Below are 17199 nucleotides of genomic sequence, written 5' to 3'. Positions count from 1 at the left end.
AATCCTGTTTTATAAATGAAGGAACAATCTTGGGAGGAACCTGGAGTTTTAAGTTATGGACCTGGGTACTTGCCCATCTCTCTTCCTCCATCCTTATCCCACTTCCTAGAATCTCCTCTCCTCCGAATTCCAGGTTCCAAGACTGTTCCAAATAAACTGTATATATGCAGTCACCTACAACCAATCAAGTTAAACAAGCTGCTTTACTAGCAACATTTCAACTTACCCATGTCTTTGAGGCAGACATTATTCCTGCAACCCGGCAATAAATTTTTTTTCCCCTTCATTCCAGGTGCCATTTCACTTTACAAACTGGTAGTGTTCTTTTGAGTATGTGTACTGAAAGGCATATTTTAAACAAAGAAAAAAAATGAATGTATAGCAGAGCCTTTATAATTGGTGATTGAGCCAAGATTTGAGTCTTCTTCTAAGAGTTCTTTTGTGTAGAACAAGGGAATTGACAAGATCTCTATTATTCCCTTAGAATGCACAATCCCATTATATAGCTCCCATTTGGAATGATTATCCTGCAAACAATGATGTTAGATATTAGTCAAAATGAAAAATCCTGGCCAATAGGCCATAAAGTAATCTTTCCCCTTCATTTCACATCTTCCAACTAAGTGCATTTTCCTCTGCTTCACCATAAAAAAGGGGGAAGGGAAGGTGTTCCTTTTATCCCTAAGGTGTACTGCGTTTTGAGCTATTTACATAATATCTGGAACTAAGCATCCCTATTTACAAGGCTACAAAGAGGAGCAAATTGATTACATTCAATTGAAGAACCTTACTAGGAAGATGCAAAAATTTAAAAAGGGGTCTCAGAGGCCAAAGGGACAATGTAAAGAGACTGAGAGATTGATAAGGTAATGCCAAGAAGGCATTAAAAGAGACCCAGGAAGAATATTGATCAGCAAACAGCTACACTTTTATACATACATACATACATACATATATATACATACACACATACATATATATATATATATATACATACACACACACATATGGATGTGTGTGTATATATCTATAGATATAGATATAGATATATACACACACATATATATACATATATATACATATATATGTATATATCTATAGATATAGATATAGATATATACACACACATATATATACATATATATACATATATATACATATATATATATATAAACTGGGAAATACAGTAGTATATATATATATATATATATATAAACTGGGAAATTCAGTAGCGTATATATATATAAACTGGGAAATACGGTAGTATATATGTATATATATATGTATACATATATGTATATATATGTATACATATATGTGTATATATGTATATATAAGCTGGGAAATACAGTAGTGTATATATATATATATATATATATATATAAACTGGGAAATACAGCAGTGTATATATATAGATAGAGAGATAGATAGATAGATAGATAGATAGATAGATAGATAGATAGATAAACTGGGAAATACAGTAGTGTATAGATAGATAGATAGATAGATAGATAGATAGATAGATAGATAGATAGATAGATAAACTGGGAAATACAGTAGTGTATAGATAGATAGATAGATAGATAGATAGATAGATAGATAGATAGATAGATAGATAGATAGATAGATAAAACTGGGAAATACAGTAGCTCAGGTGCTTTTTGATTGATAGGAAAATCCTATTGGGCCTTAGCACAAAGCCCTATTTTCCTGGGAGCCCAACATTCAAAGGGTCTGATTGCTCATCAGATCTGTGTTCACAGCCTTTGTCCAATATTAACTGTTACGAGGCAGGCAATGACACGTCCTCCCTATCACCATCACCCCTTTTGGGAGTGGGGAGGAAGTAAGGGAGAAAGAATAATACCATTGACCTGCAATTGAGGATTCTAATTCAGCCTGTCATTGCGAACATGGTTTGAGGCAATCCAGATTCACTCAGGGCTCAAATTGGAATAAGGTACAGCTCGGCTTGTCATCACCGCTTACCAAGGACTCACTGCCTCCATTGCAGCCATTGCCAATTACGGCCCTATCATAGCCACAATCTTCTGGAGACAGATTCCCTGAGGCAGACACTGTCAGTTCAGATTGGAGACAGCTTAGGCCTTTCTTGTGTGCTCAGGCAACATTCAGTCGATAACTGAGGATGAGTAATGAAGGAGATGCTAGTGAATTTGTACATCATCTTGACACTTCAGACACTTGCATCATTTGGATCCTCCCAAGAATTTATAGCAAATATAGATTGCCCTGATCAAAGAAGAGAAACACAGCTTTCACATATATTAACGTGCACATCTTTGCAGTATTCCTGAGAGGAAGGTAGGGCCAGTATTATTGTGCCCATTTTACAGATGAGAAGACAAGCTCAAAGTGAAAGGGAGAGAGACAATATTCAAACACAGGTCATGGGCTCATAGATTGGAGCCTTAGAGTTGATCTAGTCCAATCTCCATATTTCATAGATGAAGGTTATTGTGGTACAAAGTGGTTATAAATGGCTTGTCACATAGGTAAGAGAGAACTTAATAAGCACTTACTCAGTGCCAAGTACTGTGTCATGTGCTGGGATAGAAATACAAGCAAACAAGACAATCTCTGCTCTCAAGGAATTTGCATTCTAATGAAAAAAGAAAAAACATAGAGGAGAGCTGAGAAAGGGGAGAGAAGATAGAGATGGCTAGGAAGTGGCAATTAGGCCTGGTTCCAGGCAAGAGAAAGTAAAAGCTCACCTATAGGAGTGGGATGAACCCAGGACTAGAGTCTGAGATCGGAGAGTTGGGGACTAATGGCATTCTTTTCTTCTCTATATTATTGCACTTGGTGATCTCATCAGCTCTCATGGATTTAATTACCATCTCTATGCTGATGATTCTTAAATCTCCTTATCCTCTGACCTCCAATCTCTAACTGCTTTTTAGACATCTGAAACTGGATACCTAGTAGATATCTTAAATTCAACATGTCCCAAACTAAACTCTTTCTTTCCCCTTAAACACTACCCTCCAACCCCTCCTCCTAACTTCCTTTTTACTCTACTCCCCACTATTTACTCTTTGATCCAGTATCATTAGCCACCTGGCTGTTCCGCATAAGTCATTCCATCTCTCAACTCCCAGTATTTTTTCTAGCTGTCCTCCATGTCTGGAATGCTCTCCCTCCTCATTTCTGCCTACTGGCTTCCCTGGCTACCTTCATGTCCCAAACAAAATCACAGTATTCCCAATCCCTGTTAATTCTAGTGCCTTCTCTTTCTTATTCATTTCCTATCTATCCTACAGAGTATTGCTGGTATATATTTGTTTTCTTGTTGTTTCACCCATTAGATTGTGAGCTCCTTGAAGCCAGTGAATGTGTTTTGCTTCTTTTTTGTGTCCCCAGCACTTAGCACAATGCCTGGCACATAGTAGATGCTTAGTAAATGTTTATTAACTTACTGAGATGAAGATAATGGCCTGATTATAGGCAGCATGGTGAAGATATGGTCAAGAAGAAAGTCCCAAACAGAGATTTCACTATACAGGTAGTGAGCGGAGGAACAAAGATTTTAACCAAGGTGACAACTCTGAATCTGAGGTTTTTTACCTATACCACACTATTGTCTGATTCTAAATCCAGTGTTCTTCCCTCTGTATTGTCTAATTGCGTGCTGACAAGATGTTTCCTCTCCCTGCCCTCCTCTACCCTACTCCCTTGAAAAGTAAGAAAGGAGACAGAAACAATCAGAAACCACAGGTTGCCACTAAGTAACAATTACGGTAATAATAACAATAATATAACCAATAATAATTGGCATTTATATAGTACTTTAAGGTTTGAAAAGTGCTTAACAAATATTATTTCATTTTATTTTTCAATAACCCTGGAAAGTATATGCTATTATTATCCCCATGTTACAGATGAGAAAACTAAGGTAGCCAAAGGTTAAATAACTGGTCCAGCACAACTACTAGAAAGCATCAATTAGTAAGGTCATCTTCACTCCAGGCCCAATGCTATCCATTATGCAATCTAGCTGCCTTAGATTGTTTAATGACCCTAGTGTTCATGCTTACTTTTATTTTTGATGACAATTCCATAAACATATGGGGCTTTCTCACCCTAGATTAAAAATTGTTCTAGAGTTTGTTTACTCTCAATATTGAGGAAAATCAGGGGTGGGTGTGGGTGAAGAGAGAGTAAACATCCACTAACAGGTACTCTGTAGCCCAGAAAGAACTGACTTGATGGAAACTGACGTATGACATGATCCAGAAATACACTGAGTTGGACTCAAAGGGACTATGTCACAGGAAGTTAAAATGCCCTTAATCTATCATAAATAAGTAGAAAGATGGAGACATCTCTCTCTCTCTCTCTCTCTCTCTCTCTCTCTCTCTCTCTCTCTCTCTCAACATATCTATCTCAATATAAAGATAGAGATATTTATCTCTATATTGGTCTTAGAGTACAGAGATAGAGTTGTTGTTTAGTCATTTCAGTCATCCAACACTCTGTGATCTCATTTGGTGTTTTCTTGGCAAAGATATTGAAGTGGTTTGCCACTTCCTTCTCCAGCTCATTTTACTGATGAGGAAACTGAGGCAAATAGGATTAAATGACTTGCCTAAGGTCATGCAGCTAGTAAGTGGCTGAGACTGGATTTGAACTCAGGAAGATGACTTTGGGCCCAGTACTGTATCCACTGTGCCACCTAGCTGTCCCCATAGAAATAGAGAAATAAAAAGATATCTATCTCCACCTGTACTCACATAGATCTGGATAGATAAATGGGGATAAGAGATAGATAGATAGATAGATAGATAGATAGATAGATAGATAGATAGATAGATAGATAGATAGATAGACAGACAGACAGACAGAAAGAGCTTAGATTAACTCCCTAAAGTCTGAATAGGGTCTTTCCCCCACCTCTCTCTAATCTCAAAGTTAACTGTTAACAATCAATCAATAAGCATTTACTAAGCACCTACTAGTGCCAGACATTGTGCTAAGTGATGGAGATACAAAGACCACAATGAAATATTTCCTGCCCCAAAGGAGCTTACTATAGGAGATGGCCACATTAAGTATACATAAAATAAATATATACAAAATCATTATAATTATTAAAATATCACATTCATTGGTAGAAAGAAATTTTTTTTAAAAAATCCCCTTTGATCATTTCATTACTCTATTTCAAGTGGCATACAATTAAAATTTTATCAAACTGTTGAAGTTTACTAGAATAGCCAAAAGCCAAAATGGACTATCCAAGTTGGCTATTCTGGAGTAGTGATTCATAACCCATCAAAGCATGTATTATCTAGCAATGACCATTGCAAAATAATAGTCTTCCTTCCCCTATATCCTTCCTGTGAAAGAGTTGGACCAAAATCTCTACTAGCCCTAAATCAAGGACCCTATGACAGCCATTTTGGACTCTTGATCTGGGAAGTTTTATATTCACTTGAACTTATAAAGGGCAATTACGTGCTCACTTTCTATCTCTCTGCTTATCTTGGATTATAATGCTCTACTAACCATTTTGGTACTGCCAGTCTTTACAAAATCATTCTTTTTAGCAGCTAAAATAGAATTAGTAGGACTGCTACTTCCTATGGCTCTTCCATTCACCACACACACACACACACACACACACACACACACACACACAGGTGGTTTTGGAGTCACAGAACTCATATTTGAAACCGGGCTCTGTTACTTGCTATATGTGTGGCCTCAAGTAAGTCACTGAACTTCCCTATGCCTGTCTCCTCTTAAGATGAGGTGATATGTTCTCTGAGGTTTCTTCAACTCTAGTTCTATGAAACTATGAGACAAAATTCCAGTGACACAGCAGATGATAAGAGCTCAGAGGAGGGAGAGATCATTCTATATGGCACTGGTTTAACAAGCCTTCATGAATCACGTGTTTTGATGGCTTTGAAGGAAAGGTCAGAGATGGATAGGCTTTAAAGAACAGGTGGGGCATTCTAGGTGATGGGTAAATCCCTATGAAGCAAGGCCATGGGGATGAACTCCAGAGTTTGGATTTATGAGTATTAATAATGTCTTATATTGGGCCAGGTTAAGGACCATGAAAAGATGGAGCCTAGCAGCTGGCTGAAGGCCCTCTCCCAAACAATTCATACCACCCTGCAATCAAGAAAACAGAGTAATGTGCTCTGGAGCAGTTCAGATTTAACACTTATGATCTCATGTTGCTAGCAAGCTTTCCAATTCAATTTAATTCACAGTATACCTATCAAGCAATGCTGTGTTGTGGAGGCCTTGCTTTCAAGAAAGCAAGTATGACAATAACTATGATACAAGGGAGAGTGAGATAATTGCAAAGATGTCTGTGCAAATATTTACTACTTGTGTGAGAGTTGGTGAGTCATTTAACCTTCTTGAGACTCAGTTTCCTTAACTGTAAAATGAAAAAGTTAGACTAGATGGCCTCTGAGTTCCTTTTTTGCTCTAAAGCAAGAGGTAGTAACCCAAAGTTTGTGACCTTTTCAAAAAATATTTTCACAACTCTACCTGATATAACTGGTTTTCTTTGTAATTCTACATGTTTCATTGTTCTAAGAAGAGGTAGGTAGGTTTCAATAGGCTGCCAAAGGAGTCCATAACCTACAAAACAGGGTAACACTGTCTGTCCTTTTGTTGGTATAGTCACCATAGATGTAGGTTTGGGGTATGTATGTATTTGAGTGCATGAAAATGTGACTGTTGTCATTTCAGTCATGTCTGACTCCCTGTGACCCCATTTAGGGCTTTCTTAGCAAAGATACTGGAGCATCTTTTTTTGCCAATTCCTTCTCTAGCTCATTTTACAGACGAGAAAACTAAGGTAAACTAACTTTCCCAGAGTCACACCTAGTAAGTGTCTGAGGCCAGATTTGAACTCAGGAAGAGTTTGACTCCAGGCCCAACACTCCATCCACTGCACCACCTAACTGCCTGAAAATGTCACTACAGCTACAAAAAGGGACCAACCTCCATGGGTAGAAGAAGTTGCTCACCTGGGTACTCCTTACAGCAATGAATTCGCAAGTCTAGTCACTCTATATGTGACTTTTTTAAAATATAGAATACAGTATAACACATGTATTCAACTGTAAACTTTTTGAGGGTAGGAACAGCTGTATTTTTCATCTTCATATCCTCAGAAACTAGCACAGTGCTTTTCAGATAGCAAGTATTTAATTTTTGCTTAAATACTGCATCTAAGACATCTATACTATTAGGTGCTATCTGTATATAATAGGCTGAAGTTCCAAGGCAATCATTCTACTTTAGCAATCATCAGTGTTTTGTCTTAGATTTTAGCAGAGTTGCTCCAGAATCAGAAGAACAAACGCATTTTCAATGCTGTACCCAGCTGAAGTAGGTTTGACGTATGGTTCTTCATACATGGAGATGATCGCAGGGGATAATTCTTGAGAATCCATTAGTGGTCTAAAGTGGCTATCTTTTCTGCTCGGTGCTGAAACTGTCAAAATATGAAAAACTCTGCCACTTGCTTCAGTTTCATAAATACAGCTTGGAGACTTTTTAAACAGGCTCTTTAGCTTCAGCAACATGGGGGGAAAAAAGATAAGCACTAACTAGCTACTTAATCAAGGCAGTAGTTCAAATATCTTCCAATTCAGAAGCAAGATTAAATTCAAATTTAAAATATGCCATAGAAACTGTGCATTTGGAGATATGTTTAAAACATATTTCTTTTATTAGATCTTCTAAATTAGCCTCCAGAGGAATACAGAAATACTTAAATATTGTTTTGGGAGAGTTTTAAAATAGCAAATTTGCTTTTAAATTACTCTGTAAATGTATGAAAAAAAATTTGTGACAAAAGGAAAAGAAAACTGGGCACAGTCTGACATGCTCATGAGATTTTGAGAGAGCATATTTCAAAGAGTTCAGACAAAGGATAGGTAGTATCCCATGGCCTAAAATATTATAACAGAAATTAACCCAGAAAGTAAATGGGATGCTTTCAAAAATGAAATCCTGAAGATGCAAAGAGAAATAATTTTAGGGGAGGAAAATGCAAGGGTGCCTAAAAAGACCAATGAGGAAACACAGAGAACTCATGAACCAAAGTGATTTTTTTGTGTGGTTTTTTGGTGAGACAATCGGGATTAAGTGACTTGCCCAGGGTCACACAGCTAGTAAATATCAAGTGTCTGAGACTGGATTTGAACTCAGGTCTTTCTGATTCCAGGACCAGTACTCTATCCATTGCATGACCTAGCTGCCCCAAACCAATGTAGTTTTAGAAGGTTTGCACAAGAAAGGAAAGAGAGAGAGAGAGAGAGAGAGAGAGAGAGAGAGAGAGAGAGAGAGAGAGAGAAGAGAGAGAGAAGAAGGAAAGAAAGAAAGAAAGAAAGAAAGAAAGAAAGAAAGAAAGAAAGAAAGAAAGAAAGAAAGAAAGAAAGAAAGAAAGAAAGAAAAAATAGAGAATGGAGGATGACTACAAAAGCATGGCATGGTCTTATAAGAAGTGTCATGAGAACAAAAATGGAGAACAAGATTTTGGTAAGGAATGCTAAGGATAACCCAAAAAAAGGTATTATCATTTTGTTTTGTTTGTTTTAAGGTACATTGGGGGAAAGAGGAGAATTAAGGAAGAGGTAGGACTGTTGCTCAGGGCAGGCAGGACCATAACGGATGATGGAAGGAAGACTAAGCTTAACTTTTATTTTGGTACTGAAAGGTAAAACAAAATGTATCATAAGGAGTTAAAACCCAAGATAATTAGGGATTTAATAAGAGACAACAGAATAACATATCAGGGGCTGAGTAACATTAGATAATATTTTTCAAAAGAACAGGAGAGGTGCCACAAAGAATTGAAAATATTGTCCCAATTTCAAAAGGGGAGGCAATCTATAATAATTGTCTAATAAACTTGACTTTGTTTCCTAGTAAAGTTTAGACAGTATCATTATACCTATGATTAGTGAAAATCTAGAGAGGGAAGAAGAGATCACACAGAATCAGTACTACTTTATCAAAAACTAGTGTCCTTTTTTTTTTTGACAGAGTGATACTAGACTGTTAAACATGGCAAATGCTGTAGATCTGGTCTGAATAGGCGTCATCAAAACCATGCCAAATTCTCTCATTCTATGTTTGCAAAGAAGTTGGAGAAATGTATACTAGATAACAGTACCATTAGATGGAATCAGAAATGGCTGAATGTACAAAACCAAAAAATGGTTCATTGTCAATACAGAAGAGCATATGGCTTTTTTTGGCTTTGTGCTGTTTAACCATTTTTAACTGGCAGCAAGTATTTAAGTGCCTACTATGTGCCAGGCACTGTGATAAGCACTAGGGACACAAAAAGGAAAAAACATTCCCTGCTTCAAAAACCTAACAGTTCAATGGTGGAGACAAGAAGCAAACAGTTATGTACAAACAAAATGAATCAAAGATAATCAACAGAGGGAAAACACTAGCATTAAGGAGGATTAAGAACGGCTTCTTGTAGAAGGGAGGATGTTAAGTGGGATGTGAAGGAAGCAAAGGAAGCCATCAGGCAAAGATGAGGGAAAGAATTCTAAGCATGCAGGATGCCAGCAAAAATTCTCAGAGTAGAGAAATAAAGGGTCTCATACAAGAAACAATGAAAAATAGGAGGGAGCCAGGTTGTGAAGAGCTCTGAATGCCAGACAGAATATTTAATATTTGACCTTGCAAGTGATAGGGAGCCACTGGAATTTATTGATGGTGGAGGGGCTTGTGACATGGCCATACCTGGGCCTTAGGAACACTAATTTGACAGCTGAGGAGACAATGGACTAGAGAGGAGAAATACTTGAGGCAGGGAGACCAACTGAAAGGATACAGAGTAGAGAGAGATCTCAGACAGAGAGACAAAACAAAGGAATGCTGCAACATTCCAGACGCAAAGTGATAAGGGCCTGATCCAGATGTCAGTAGTGTCAGAGGAGAGAATGGGGGTACATATGAGAAATTTTACAAAGGTATAATTAACAAGACTTAACAACAGATTGGCTACTGGGGGCAAGAGAGTTTAAGATATCTATGGCTTCCAGTTTGATATGTCCAATAGGCAGTCAGAGAAGCAAGACAGGAGGTGAGGAGAGAGATTAGGGCTGAACAAGTAGATTTTTGGAATCATCAGCACAGAGATGATAATTGAATCTGTAGGAAATGTGGTTGGGAATGTTGCTTTTGCATATCACTCTTCAAGGCGATGAGTAGCTGCTGGGGTACTGACAGCTGTAGGCTGTTGACAAGGAAATGTAGGAAATGGGAGATGTAATTAGAGGCAAAGACTCACGTGGGCAAAGTAGGAACTCAGGATAGGCTGTAAACCCAGCCAATGGGGAAACAGGGGAGGGATTTGTGATTCGGGGTCTAGGAATAAAATTCTCTGCTCTCACTTCTGTAAGGTGTGTCCACATACAGGATACTGGGCCTTCCTAGGCCATTAAGAAAAAGTTTATTTTCTGATTCACCAGTGGCTTTTTGGAACTTTTGTTGCTAACAAATCTATGGAAATTGTTCACTAAGCAAAAATGGTATAATAAAAGAAAAGGGCTCAGGACAGTCACAGGAGACACTCATGGTTAGTAGCTATGACATGAAGATATAGTAAAGTAGACTGAGGAAGGGGGTCACATAGCTAAGGGGAAATTTGAAGAGAACAATGTCATAGAAACCTTGAGAGAAGAGAATGTCAAGAAGAAAAAGGTGATCAGTAGTGTCAAAAGCAGCAGAAAGCTAGATAAGGATGAAGATTGAGGAACTACCATTATATTTGTCAATTAAGTGATCATTGCTAAACTTTAGAGAAAACAGGTTTGGTTGCAGAAAGTTAGGAGAGTGAGAAGAAAGGAAATAGACGCATCTATTCTACTGGCCTTCTCAAGGAGATACATCACAAAAGGGAATAGAGTTCTGAAATGAGAGTTAAGGATGAAAATATCAAGTGCAGTTTTTTGGGGGATGAAGGAGACATGAGTATGTTTATAGGCAGTAGAAAAAGAGCTATAAAGAGGGAGAGATTAAAGATAGGGATGATGGGGGAAGAAAATCTTCAAGAAAAGAGAGTAGAATAGGATTATTGTGCATGTAGAGGCATTTGCTTTGGCAAGGAGAAGGGCCACCTCTTCATGTGAGATGAGTGAAAAAGTAGATAATGGAAGAAGGCATCTGAATTTTTAGATGAGGAGGGAAGAGGAAACTCTTAGCAAATAGCCTTAAATTTTTCAGTAAAATATGAAGCAAGGTTGTCAACTTAGAGGATGTGTAAGAGGGAACCACTGGAGATATGAGAAGGAATTTAAAAGTTTGGAAGAACACTGTGATGAGCGAGATAGTGAGTTGATTAGGGAGGTATAAAAGGTTTGCCTTGCTGCAGTGAGGGCTCAGGTAAAATTATGTAACATAAATATGTGCTGGATCCAGTCAGCATAGCTTGATGTGGTGATTTTTTCAACTTTGTTCAATAGCACATGAATAAAAGTGAAGGCAGTGGATGGGGGGAGTAAGACAAGGTAGAGGTTTGGCAGGGCAAGATCAGTGATAGGATTAGAAGACAAGAGACTCAAGAGAAGAGGGCAATGTAGAATTGAACTGGTTCACCAAGATGTCAAGGTGGGTATATGGAGTGATGGCTTGGGAAAGAACTGAAAGGTCAAAGGATTGGAGTATGTGTGAGGGCCAAAGACAAGGCTTGTGGTTACAAAGCAGAGGAGAGGTAGAATGACAACAGACTGTGATTAGATTAGGGAATTTCAGCATTTATGGACATGAAAGTGGTACATTTGGGGGTGATAGCAACATCAAGGGCACGATCATCACTATGTGATTGGAGTAGAGAAGTCATGGGAAATGCACACATTGAGGATCCAGAAGATTAGGGTGTTTGAGGGAGTGTGCATACGTACATTGAAGTCCTCTAATATGAGGGTAGGAGCTGGAGAGGAGAGAAAGACTATAAGCCAGGTACTTAACTCATCAAAAAAAGTAGGAAGGTGTCCTGGATGTCAGGAGACAAAATCTGCCAAGATTTTGATTAAGATGAAGTCATAAATGGCCTGATTATCAAATTTTTTCAGGTGACAAAGCTGTAAGTGGTAGCTAACACATTTAATAATAGAGTTAGAAGCCAAAACATCTTGACCAGAGAGAGAGACAGACAGAGAGAGAGAGAGAGAGAGAGAGAGAGAGAGAGAGAGAGAGAGAGGGAGAGAGTGTGTGTGTGTGTGTGTGTGTGTTTTGGAAGATCTGTGATTTCATCAGTGTTAAGGATTTCCAGGTGAGAAAACTCCACCAATGCAAATTAGTAACCCATAGCATACTAGAGTTGTGAGGGAGGGAAGCAAGGAGGGGCAGGTCTTGCTCCAACAAGTTTGAGGGCTAGAGGGCAATCCATTTTAACTCCAAGATCCTATGAAATGTGTTAAAGAAAATGGATGGCAATTAATCATTTTGCCCATTTCAAGAGTGATGCCCATGAGTGTCCCTTTGTAATGGATTTTTATTATGCTGCCTATGCCCTCTAAAAGGGGCTACACTGTTAGATACAGCCTTATTCTTTATCCTGAGCAGCTTTTGTAAGTCTCCCTGCAATCAATGGAACCTTGAAAAATCCCAGTCTCTACCACTCAACACATTATTGTAATGAGTTGTGGTAATGTGAATGAACTTTTGAATTGTCTTCTATGTGAATCACTGTTGCATTAATTTGAGGATGATTACAGGATAAATGACATTTAGTATTTGAAAATATCAGAATTGGTGGGACACAGAGATCCATATCAAAAGGAAGCAAACAAGCATTGAAAGTACAATGGATTAGACAACTAAAATGGACTAAGTTGCCATACATATGGACCAATGGTGGAATTATACAAAAGCCCCTACATTAAGCTCTATCTGCATAGGACAACCAGAGAAGAGCTAACACAGTTCCCTGCACAAAATAGGATGATGATGATGATGATGATGATGATGATGATGATGATGATGACAATGATATTGACTAACATTCATATAGTGCTTCAAAGTTTGCAAAGCACTTTACTCATATTATCTAATTTTATCCTCATAACAACCCTGGAAGAGAGACCAAGTTTAAGTGACCTAGCCAAGGTCATACAACTAGTAAGTGTCTGATCTTCCTGATTCCAGGTCCAGCACTATATCTACTTGCCACGTAGCTGTACGTATTACATTAGGAACATAATAAATGTTTAACTAGGAATTCCTTCCTTGACTTTATGGGGATGTTTTTGCACAAATTAAGACTTGTATAACCTGATAATGACACAAACTAACACTACTGATATAACCTTGTGTCAAATGTAGCTTCCTAACATGAAGGACATGGGTCTACTTTGGGAGACATCAATTTTCTGGTATCCTGCCCCCATGTAGATAATCTTGGGACTTCTTATTTGACTCCAGATAACATAGTCATCAACAACCCTTGCAAGCACATGGCTGACAAGACAAAAAGAACGGTGAATTAATTTATAAATCAATGACAACAAATATGGTCCAACAGAAAATCATACTCATTGAACAACCATACACTAAAAGCCTATAAAATCTTTGTCACAAAACTGCTCTAGGTAGAGCTCTTTCAAAAGGTTTCTAGGTTCCTCCTCCTTGTTGACACTCCTACTCTTCAGGATCTCTGGCAGTCTATATAGTTATTTTTCCTCCTCCATCACTCTTTCTGCAAACTGTCTCCTCCTACAAATCTCCTCAACTACTAAGAGATATTGTTGGTCATTGTTAAATAGCTCTGTCTTCTCTGTCATAGCTCATTGATCTTCATGCAGTTTTCCATAACTCCTAGCAGATGGTAATGGATGTCTTCTACTGTCCCATCTTCCACAGCACTGAACTTGTTCTTTTCTCTTCAGCACCTAAGAGTTGACATAGCCTTTTATTTTCCTAAGGAATTGTGCAGTCTGAGAGGTTGAGAGCCCTCAAAGACAGGAGTACAGGATGGGCTCATCTGGAATGAATTCACAGACTCAAGCATTCTTTAAGTCAAGGTGGCAAAGATTTATTGTTATGCTTTTCAGTGGGCAAGGATTCTTAAGGAACCTGTGAGAGACTGAGGATGGAGCTAGGGTTTATATGGAAAAGGGCATGGAAAATGAATGCCAGAGATACCGATTAGGTAATCTAAAGGTCCAGGTGTCTTTGGGAGCTATGGATGGGAAAGTGTAGGGAGTGTACCAGATGGGGAGGGAGATGTCAGAGGCATGTATCTTGGGAGTCTGGCAGGAGGAAGAGTCCTTGGGCCAGCCAAGGACAAAACTCCTTGGGCCAGACAAGGCACCCCACTCTCTCTCTGTCTTGATGAGACAATGCTGTGCAACAAGGGAAAGCTTTCTCACAAGACAGGAACTTACTAAGGAATTGGGAGGCTTCCAGAGATTTGATCTGAGGGCTGGGGCCTGAGTAGCCCAGCACTCTCTCACCCAGCTTTGTTTAGCTGCACCAGGGAGAGAGATAAGGGTCATGCTGGGTCTCACACAGGAGTAATTGCTAGGCACAGTATCCTTGGACTAGGGAGTGATTATCAGAGACAGTGATTCTGAGACTAGGAAGAAATTGGGGCTCAAGTACAAGCTCAAGCACCCAAACACAAGCACCCAAGCACCCTATCAGAACCAACTCTTAGTCATAACCTTGTGACAGAAGAGTGCCTTAGATTCCCTTGCAAACTGCATTACATCCTTTAAAAATGAAACTACAAATCAATTTCCCTCTATTTCTAAAGTTTTTGCTTGTACTATGGTTCCAATACCTTCTTCCTCCACACAGGTTGTGTCTAGAGGTCAGTAATATGCCTTCCTTTGCATCCTACAAGAGGGTGTGGCTTCACAATACCATAGTGGCTCAGGGTAATTTTTAATCTATTATACTTTCTTCCTCAACACCTAGGCATATCCCTAGCATCAGTACCACCCAATGGTCTAAAGCAGGGCTGGGGAACCTGCAGCCTCAAGGCTACATGTGGCCCTCTAGGTCCTCAAATGCAGCCCTTTGACTGAATCCAAACTTCATAGAACAAATCCCCTTAACAAAAGGATTTGTTTGGTAAAACTCAAACTCAATCAAAAGGCCAAACCCAAGGACCTAAAAGGCCACATATGGCCTCAAGGCTGCAGACTCCTCACCCCTGAAGGCTTATAAGGGCACCTCAATCATTCCTCCATTGTCTCTCATCCCTGAATTGTTCCTCCTAGGGCAGTGGGCCAGTATTATTCAAATTATGCAGGGCTGCTTTTACAAGCAGAAAGAGGAGCTACAACATATTGGGCATAGAAAAATATAGTCTCAAAAAAAAAAAGAAAAGAAAAATATAGTCTCATCACTACTACATTGACAACTTTGCATTTGTTGATTCCTTGACTATCTAGAAACTGACACTTGGCTGAATCTTATACAAGTATTAGTTTTGACTCTAATATGAGAAATGTGGGGTTTAAATCAATAAAATGTTGGTACTTAGTTGAGAAAAGTTCATTTTTTATCTTTGCACTTAAAGAGACCTTACTTATTGTGAGAGCAATATACCCTGCAACTTCATAGAGTAATATTTACCTGTGTGCCTAGACACCCCAAGTATTTTATTTTCTTTGCCAGTTTAATGAACCTACTTGTCCTATCCAGTGAGTTGGCAATTCCATTAAGATTGCCCTTGCAGTGGCAGGGATCCAATGGGGAAAATTTCAGGTGCCCTTTGGAATAAGGATCAGAAGAAATTTGTCTGAAACATTAAGGGTATTACCAATGGTACAAGAACCTCTAGAGACATTTTGCTGTGCCATTTGTAGAAAGGAATAGATACATAGGGAATTTGTCATGCCTCAAGTTGAATGACCTTATGTGCTAAGGGAATCGTGGAAGAGTTTTTACCCTGGGGGGCTCTCTTATCTGAGAACAAAGGAATTACTCCTAATTAGTCCCATATCCTAAATCCCTTTGGGCAGAACTACAAGTGGTCAGGGACACTCTGTATGGATCAAGTTTCTACTCAGGACAAGTAACTGATTATTTGTTTTCTTTGCTTTTTACTTTTCTTTTTGCCAGTTAGTTGAAGAAGGACCTTCAAGCACCAAGTCAGGCATTTGTAATCTTCAGCAAACTTTGTGAAATATTTGTTGAATCTGAAGAACTTTTTATCTGAGAAAAATTGTAATTTTCACCCATACACGTGGGACAGGATAAGACTGGGCCACACTGACTGTTTTGAGACTTTTTTTTGTATGGCACTGGGGAAATAAGTGAAAAGAGGATGTCTATATCTCCCCTGAAATTCCTGAGGACTCCAAATTTGAGGGCATGGGCAATGTATTCAAAGTGAATTCCTGCCTATTTTGCAAGGATGGCAAGTATTTGAAGCAGGGGAGAGTATAATGGGAGTTTATTGCATGACTATATTACCTAAATGTTGTCATCTATGTGAAAAATGTTGACATTCTCCTTCCAGGAAACTAGAATGGCACACATGTGATTTCTGTATTGGTGTACTACACAGTAGGGAACAGCCTTTTTCCACTGGCTACACAGCTACAACTGTCAGGCTCTTTTAAAAGACCTCACTGAGCATCTGTGGGATTTTTGCTGTCCATATATCTGGGAGTAAAACTAACTCTACTGACAGCTGGTGATACCATGTGTTAAGTGGGAGGTGCTTAACAAATGTTTATTTCCTCTCTTTCCCCTCCCTCCTTCTCTTTACCACCCTTTGGCCACATGACCCTGAAAAATGGGCCTGGGTCTTTGGCTTTTTCATTCATTCTTTTTTATTCTAGATACAGTGAGTCTTGAATCTGATCTAAGAACATGAACCATGGCAATCCAGTAATTCAGGAATCCAAGCTAGATGTTTCAGTGATTCCATCAACAACACTATGAAAAGCATGGGTCTGGCACAATAAGCCCAGCAGAAGTTGACTCTATAGGTTTCAGATTTGAGTTTGGTGAGACTAATGCTATGAAGGAACTGGGATAAGGGTGGGTTATGTCCCCAATGTGTTCTTGCTATGGCACTGAAGGAAATAGCCCTTTGTAAATGACAATTCAATATTAAGTGGTTAAATGCAATGTTAAGTGCAACCAAGCCCTTAAAAATTGGGGCTGAGTGGAGGGGGGTACAGCCAGAGGATGTTCAAGTCAGTAATAAAGATAACCTAA

General features: G+C 38.8%; 1 long non-coding RNA gene across 1 annotated transcript in view; it reads right to left on the bottom strand.

Moving 5' to 3' along the window:
* Positions 1-229: 229 nt before the first annotated feature.
* Positions 230-17199, bottom strand: part of LOC110210818 (uncharacterized) — a 161227-nt gene continuing 144257 nt past the window's right edge. Inside the window, exon 3 of the long non-coding RNA XR_013482696.1 lies at positions 230-339. This is a non-coding gene — a long non-coding RNA (uncharacterized LOC110210818). The remainder of the gene's footprint in view (positions 340-17199) is intronic.

This window comes from Phascolarctos cinereus, unplaced genomic scaffold (assembly GCF_003287225.1).
Source record: "Phascolarctos cinereus isolate Bilbo 61053 unplaced genomic scaffold, phaCin_HiC Scaffold_726;HRSCAF=1367, whole genome shotgun sequence".
NCBI classification, from domain to species: domain Eukaryota; kingdom Metazoa; phylum Chordata; class Mammalia; order Diprotodontia; family Phascolarctidae; genus Phascolarctos; species Phascolarctos cinereus.
Note: the sequence above shows the minus strand (reverse complement) of the source record. Positions and strands in the feature narration are given on the sequence as shown.